Source organism: Octodon degus, unplaced genomic scaffold, assembly GCF_000260255.1.
Source record: "Octodon degus isolate 3935 unplaced genomic scaffold, OctDeg1.0 scaffold00040, whole genome shotgun sequence".
Taxonomy (NCBI): domain Eukaryota; kingdom Metazoa; phylum Chordata; class Mammalia; order Rodentia; family Octodontidae; genus Octodon; species Octodon degus.
In genome coordinates this window covers 6,606,886-6,615,113 of record NW_004524616.1, presented here as the reverse complement: position 1 = coordinate 6,615,113, position 8,228 = coordinate 6,606,886, and the positions used below count along the sequence as shown (strand labels likewise).

Below are 8,228 nucleotides of genomic sequence, written 5' to 3'. Positions count from 1 at the left end.
GGAAACATTACATAGAGCAATTGTGAATACTTTAAGCACTCAGTAATATAATTTTCAAAAGCTTAAAGCAAAAACTGATAGAATGAAAAAATAAAAAATCTGCAATCATATCTTATCCCAGAAAATTATAAACACAAAGAAAGAAGAAAGTATATTACATAAATACACAAGCTTGAGCTCATAAGCATGAGTAGGATTTTGTACACAAAATGGAAATTAAATGATCTTTCCACACAATTATATAACAAAATAAATTCTAAAAGAATTAACAAATGAAAATTTAACATCATAAAGGTCTTGTTCATAATTCCTTTGTCAAAACAGTCCATGTTCACAACTCCTTTCCACCACATAATAAATTACCAACTATCAAATTAAACTTGAAACTAATATATTAGTACATATTACAGAACTATTAGTAAAATGGAAAACTTTCAGTTCTTAGAAAGAAGGTGAACTACAGAGGCTCATGACTCCCTGTTTCACACTAATCCCAGGTGATAAAAAATAAGTACATGCCACCAAATACAAGGAAAATATGTGACTGTTAAAAAAAATCATAGTAAGAAAACTCTGTGACAGTAATGAGCTGGTGGAAGAAGGAAAATGACAGCTGGGAAAGAGCAGACAGGTAGCAAAGTGGAATATGGAAAAAGGTAGGACTTTAGACACAGTATTTACCTACTTTTTTAAACTTTATTTTATCAGTACATATCGGCAGTACATGAATTGAATATTCATGGTTCTTTTAATTCCCCTGCTCTGCCCCACTGACCTCCATTGCAAGATTACCTTTCCATATTTTCATTTTAATATTATTATTATTATTACTACTACTACTACTACTACTACTACTACTACTACTACTACTACTATTGTTTAGGTCATGTTAGAGGTCTACAATGATTATATTCTTTGTAGGTATTTGGTACTTGTACATGACACATCTAACTTTTCTTTCTACCAAATAGCCTGCCTATTTTGCATGATAGGTTAAAAAGGGTATCTAATACCACTAGGAAAAAGCAATCTCATGGACGAAAACATTGCAAGATGTAAGAGGGAAGAAAATCCCTACAAAGACAGAAAACGTGCAAACAATCATTACCGATAAAAATCTTAACCTATAAACAGAATTATTTCAGTGTACCCATACCATATATGAGTAGTATAAAAATGTCAATAATCTTAAATAAACACAATTTATACTTTGAAAGAGATAAGAGAGTTGGAGATATAGATCAGCAGTGCAGCACCACCTAGCAAGCACAAAGTCCTGAAGTAAATTCCTGGCTAAAAAAAAAAAATCAAATAGTGAAATGAACTTGCCCTGACCCTAGCACACAGGTATGGAGTTTGTACTGGTGCAGGTCCAACCTTTTAAGAGTCTTGGAGGACTTTGGGCAGCCCACGGGGCTCAAGCTGCTGATCTCTGGGCCCAGCGTGCACAGGCAAGGAGCTTTCCTGGCACTTGCTCCAACAATTTAAGAACTTTGGAGGACTCTGGACAGCACCCGAGACTCTGATGAGTTGCATCCCTTGGCTGCCAGTATGCAGGCATGGAGATTGTAAAGGCACTGGTTCAATCTTTTAAAACTTTAAGAGGATTCTGGTTGGCCCAGGAGATCCTGGTGAACCTGGCCCACATATACCACCTATATTGAAGATTTGTAGAATATAGCCAGTCACCTCCACTAGTAGTGAGAGAATTGTTGAGGCCTACCCTGCTCCCACCTGTACCAGAAACCTTCCTGACCCATGTTCTACTGCTTTCCTACCACTGCTAAGTCTGGGTGATTATTGGGAATTTCAAAACTGCCAAAACAGATGGGTAAAGGCAGTCTCAATCCACCAGCCCATGCAGAACAAATCCAGGAGACAAAGATATACAAGAACTTGGAAATAACACACCTGAAATTTCTGAAATGATAGAAACTAAAGTAAAGAAATCAGTTACTCAGGCTATAGAAGAAATAAGATCAGAAATAATCTCTCAGTATTGATCTTTCTGTTCTTTGCTTACTTCACTCAGCATAATGTCCTCCAGGCACATCCAAGTTGTCTCAAAGGACAACACAGGCTTCTTTTTAAAGTTGGAATACTGTTTCACTGTGTATGTATACCACAGTTTTGATAACCATTCATACATTGATGACCATTGATTAATTCTATATCTTGACTATTTTAAATAATGCTACAATGAACTAATACTATAGTATAGTATAGATAGTCTTCGGTATACCAATTTCATTTCTTTTGGGTATGTACTGAGTAATAATACTGCTTGTTTATACAAGTATAGTAGTTACACTTTAAATTTTTGGAGGAACATTTCATAATGGCTGTACTAATTTATATTCCCAATAGAAGGCAAAGCTTCCCTTTCTGCACACCTTTTTCAATACTTATTACTTTTGTCTTTTTGGCTATAATGACTTTAACATGTGTGAAATTTGATATGTGTTAGATAACTCATGGTGAATTTACAAGTAGAAATTTGAAAATATTAAACTCAGAAATAGAAGTTATGAGCAAGGGTGGCAAACAAGAGAAGGCTGTTTACTAACAGCATTAGGTTTCTGTTATACAGGAGGATAACTTTTAAGAACCAATGCAAAGCATGTTACTATAGTTAATAATATGTTGTAGTTTTATATTATTATTGTTTAATTTATTTTTCATTAATACATATTTGAAGTATAGAATGCTTGCATTCTTTGTGTGGCATTGATACCTGCACATATGAAATATAAATAAAAATAAGAGAAAAGGGATACAAAGCAGACAGAATACAAAGCAAATAATAAGCTTGTTATTATAAAAATAAATATATTAATAATCATATTTAATAGAGAGTATTCATACTCAAAATGAAAGCCAGATATTATCAGACAATATATAGAACAAATTCTATGTGTTTACATGATATATAAAAGTTGAAAATGAGGCTGGGGAGATATCTCAGTAGATTAAGTGCTTACCTGGCAAACACAAGGGCCTGAGTTCAAACCCTGGTTCTGAAAAAAAAAAAAAAAAGTTGAAAGGAAAAAGAAATAGGGTTATAATCTAACATGAACCAAATGAAAGTTGATGCAGCTGTATTAAACATACAGATTAGATACAGATTAGATTTTAAAGCATCTAAGTATATTACCAGAAATAAAAAACTTAAAATTATTCTTAAAAACAATTTCCCAAGAAGATATAGCATTATAAAGTTGCACGTACCTAATAAATCATACTCAGTGTATATAAGGCAAAAACTTACCAATGTACAAGGAGTGAAACACACATAATAGCCATTGCAGTACATTGAGCTCCATAGAGACAGCGCCGGGTCAAGTGAGAGTCGGACGGGCACTGGGTCATTCTGTACCTCCCTGAGGAAAACAAGTAAATGTCTGCAAAGAAGATCTTAAGAAGCCGAGAGGCAAGATGTCATCATATACATTCTTTGCGTAAACTTGCCTAGAGCAGCTCAAGAAGAAGCACCCAGATGCTTCCGTTAACTTCTCAGAGTTTTCTAAGAAGTGTTCAGAGAGGTGGAAGACCATGCCTGCTAAAGAAAAAGGAAAGTTTGAAGATATGGAAAAAGCAGACAAGGCTGGTTATGAAAGAGAAATGAAAACTTATATTCCTCCTAAAGGAGAAACAAAAAAGAAGTTCAAGGATCCCAATGCACCCAAGAGGCCTCCTTCGGCCTTCTTGTTCTATTCTGAATATCACCCAAAAATCAAAGGAGAACATCCTGACCTCTCCATTGGTGATGCCTCTAAGAAATTTGGAAAAATGTGGAATAATACTGCAGCAGAAGACAAGCAGGCATATGAGAAGAAGGCTGCTAAGCTGAAGGAAAATGATGAAAAAGATATCGCTCCTTACCAGGCTAAAGAATAACCTGATGCATCAAAAAAGGGAGTTGTCAAGGTTGAAAAAATCAAGAAAAAGAAGGAAGATGAGGAGGAAGATGAGGATGAAGAGGAGGAAGAAGATGAAGAAGATGAGAAGGATGAAGAAGAGGAAAATGATAAGTTGGCTCTAGCACAGTCTTTTTTTCTTGTCTATAAAACATTTAACCCCTCTACATACAACTCACTCCTTTTAAAGAAAAAAATTGAAATGTAAGGCTGTGTAAGATTTGCTTTTAAAATGTACAGTGTCTTTTTGTATAGTTAACACACTACCGAATGTGTCTTTAGATAGCCCTGTCCTGGTGGTATTTTCAAAAGTCACTAACCTTGCCTGGTACAGTACGGGGGTTGTAAATTGGCATGGAAATTTAAAGCAGGTTCTTGTTGGTGCACAGTGCAAATTAGTTATATATGGGGTGGTAGGTTTTGATCTTCAGTTGTCTCCAATGCAAGTTATATGAAATAATTGTTGCTCTGTTAACTGAATACCACACTCTGTAACTATAAAATAAAAGAGGCCTCCTTTTTTTTTTAACTCATTTGCAACTGTTTTGTTGAAACTGTTTTGTTGACATTCTGAATGCTTCTAAGTAAATATAATTTTTTATTAGTAAAAAATACCTACATAGTAAAACATCACTCATTCATGAAAATGACAGACTTTTCTTAATAGCTTCTAAATCAAGAAAAACTATAAATAAAGAAAACTGTATTACACATCAACCATTGTTCAATTCCTATTACTTTGTTTTTGGGGGTTTCTTTTCTATTTCTTTAGTAAAATTTTGCATCATTTCTAATGTTTTTTTTTTCCCATCACTATTTTGTATTCTTAAAGAATAAAATAAAATAAATGTAGAGAACTTTAATAAAACTGAATGAATGTATAGAAAATTTTGCACAGACTGTATAAGAAACATTTATTCAGGTACATGCAAAACATTCCCCCAAAATACCATATGCTACATTGCTGACATATTTCAACAAATTTCTGAAGACCAAAATTACACAAATTTAATCCATATATTACCTGACCAACATGCAGTTAAGCTAGAAATAGAAAGAAAGAGAGACAAGAGACAGAGAGACAGATAGAGAGATAGAGAGAAAGAGAAAAAGAAAGAAAGAAAGAAAGAAAGAAAGAAAGAAAGAAAGAAAGAAAGAAAGAAAGAAAGAAAGAAAGAGAAAGAAAGAAGAAAGAAAGCATATACTTGAAAATAAAAATAGGCTTAAACAACAAATGAGTCAAAAAATAAAATTGAGAAAAAATATGCATATATATATATACATATATATGTATATATTGTGGCTTCAGGTGGGGCTGACATTGCACATAGTACTGGAGCTCAAACTGTGGTCCCCACACATTCCTAAGCTTGCCTACGCAAGCACTTTAGTCCACTAAGATATCTCGCCGGCCCCAGAAAATATTTTAGCCAAATAGTATATAGAATATAATAAAAATCTTGAAATATCAAAATTTAGTGATTGTGGGTAAAACCTGAAATTTATAATCTTACATGTATTTTTAAGATGATATAAAACCCATCTCAGTGTGTTGTTCCAATACAATGGAAAATAAACAAAAAATTAAATCCAAATAAATTATGGGGGAAAAAACATGAGTAGAGATTAAGAAAGCAGAAAAATAACGAAGTCCAAAAAATGGTAAAATGGCAAAACAAAATGGAAAATATGTAGAAAAATATATATTTTAGAGCCAGGGAGATAGTCTGGGAGTCTAAGTAACTGTCTGGCCAACACAAGGACCTGTGTTCCATTCCCAGTACCACATGCCTTGCCAGCCACTGAAACCAGGCATGGCGGCATACACCTGTGATCCCTGCACTGGGGAGGCTGAGACAGGAGGGTCACTATGAGTCTGAGCAGTGCAGCAACACCCTGTACCAAATAAATAAACAAACAAATATTTTTTTTAAAAAGTTAACAAGAGTACAGAGTAGTTTTAAAGCAGAAAAATTACAAGTGATACAGAATTTCACTAAAAAATATGAGCTTCACATTATTTGTTGTATTGCATAGTGTTGTCTTCAGATTAGTTGTTCATATTACCAGATATGTGTGCATATTTGGAAGAAGAAAGAAAAAAGGAAAAGGAAATATAGGGAAGTAAGAAGAGAGAAAAAGTAATAAGAAATTAAAAAGAAAACAGAACAAATTCAGGATTAAGTGCCCCTTTCCATAGACCAGCAGAAATCCACAGTACAGTTGTAAAAACCTGAATCACCTTTGCATTTCTTGTAATTTTTATGTACTTTCCCATGTTTCTCCTGTGTACATGTTGTTTATTTTGGTAACCAAGTGAAAAGTAGCACATGGATATAAATAAAATATTTCATCAACTAAGACAAGTTTTCTATAACTTGGAGAGGTAGGCAGTCAGAATACAGCTGCAGGGCTGGCATGATAGCTCAGCAGACTAAAGTGCCTGCTTCAGCAAACTTAGGCAAGCACGGGGACCACAGTTCAATCCCCAGCACCACATCCTGTATCAGCCCTGCCCCCAGGGCATTCTGAGCCAGCCACGGAGTCCAGGCATAGTGGTGCAAGCCTGCTACCCCAGAGCTGAGGAGGATGAAAACTGTAGGATCACTACAAGTCTGAGCTGCAGCCCTGCAGCAACCAAATACATTAAAACAATAATGAAAATACAGCTGGAAAAATCTTATTCCTGCAGGATTTTTCCATTTGTTTGCTTGTCTTGTGCTTCTTTTCTTTTCTTTTTTTTTTCTTACTTGTTTTATTCATTATTCACCATCAAGACTATTACACAACCAAGGATTATTGAAATAATAAATGCAGTTTGACAATAACTTTACTTCCTATTTTGTTTCATGAACCCTTACTGATTACCAACACACAAGCTTGATTAGCATCACCCCAGGTCCAGGAAGGCAACATTCTTTCTACAGAAAGCCAATATATTATCTTAAGCTAATACTTCTTATAACTGTTTGAAATTAATATCTAAAATCAACATGCTGATTTGAATTCACTTTCTCTGCTTCTTTTTCATCATACAGTTTAATTACCAAATGAGCAGAGGCAAGATCCAGAGACAGATGATGAAACTTAATCAACCCAATTCCTCCCGAGGCGCCCCTTCTAAAATGTACCATTTCCCCTTGCCACTTCATTTTTAGTGCTGCTAGTTTGATCTTCAGCTTAACTTTTTCCTCAGTAAATTGGAGGCGAAAAAGTACACGAATCCAAGGGGGAAGTGTATCAAATATTTGATACCCTGAAGCTCCCCTGTAACTTTTACCATCATTTGGAATGATTTGCCTCAGAGCAGTGAATTTTAAAGAAATTTGATTTCCTCATCTGTGAGAACTCCGATTCATATTTATCTCACTGCACTTTCTTGAGCAAAATGAAATAGTTAAATGGAAAGAATTGTGTAATATTAAAGAGCATGAATCAAAAAGAAAAAATATTTTCCCTATTATAAGTGTTTCACTACAAAACATAGGAGCAAAATCCTACTTATAAAATACGTGAGAATTTCTACTTATTTTTTTTAAATTTTTCTCCCTCTACCTATTTTTAATATTCTGATACCATGTCACATTTTAAAAACATTTCCTGTTTTTCAGGACAGTGAATGTCATGTAATGTAAACAATCATTTGTAAAGAGCATTTATTTTATTCCAGCACTCTGAGAGGCTGAAGCAGAAAGTTTGAAATGAGTTTTGGCAACTTATTGAGACTCTTCAGGAAGTCTATGTTCTATTTTTCAAAATAAAATATAGAAAAAAGAGCTGAGAGTGTATCTCAGTGAAAAAGTCCTGAATTCTATTGAAAAACAAAATCATTATTATTTCATAAGATATCTCTTCATATATTTTGGGTATAACCTTATGTACAATTTTAATTCACTAAAGATAAAACAACTTTAATACATTAACAAGGTCCATAATTCATCTCTCTGCTTGGGGGATTGACACACTAATGTACATACATAACTGTATCATCAGATGGCTTTTTATTAATTTTAATAGTAAAAATATCAATAAAAGTGATTAGGTCCATTTTTATCCCCCAGTAGTATAAGCTATGGGAATGTGTTAATTAGAAATTTTAAGTGGGAAGATTATTGATCAGAGTGGAATAGCTAAAAAATTAGTCCATTGAGTCTTCTGAAAAATATAATATTTTTCAATATTCCTTAAAGAAGGAGTTTCATAGTTTTATGTTTTAAGGGGCACATACATACTGCTATGCCTCCCATTTCAAGGAGACCATGATGAGATTTTTGGACTTATGTGCAAACATGAGAAGTATATAATTCTTTA

General features: G+C 34.0%; 1 pseudogene; it reads left to right on the top strand.

The window, feature by feature from the left end:
• Positions 1 to 1,827: 1,827 nt before the first annotated feature.
• The window catches only part of LOC105740910, a 21,754-nt pseudogene continuing 15,353 nt past the window's right edge, over positions 1,828 to 8,228 (top strand).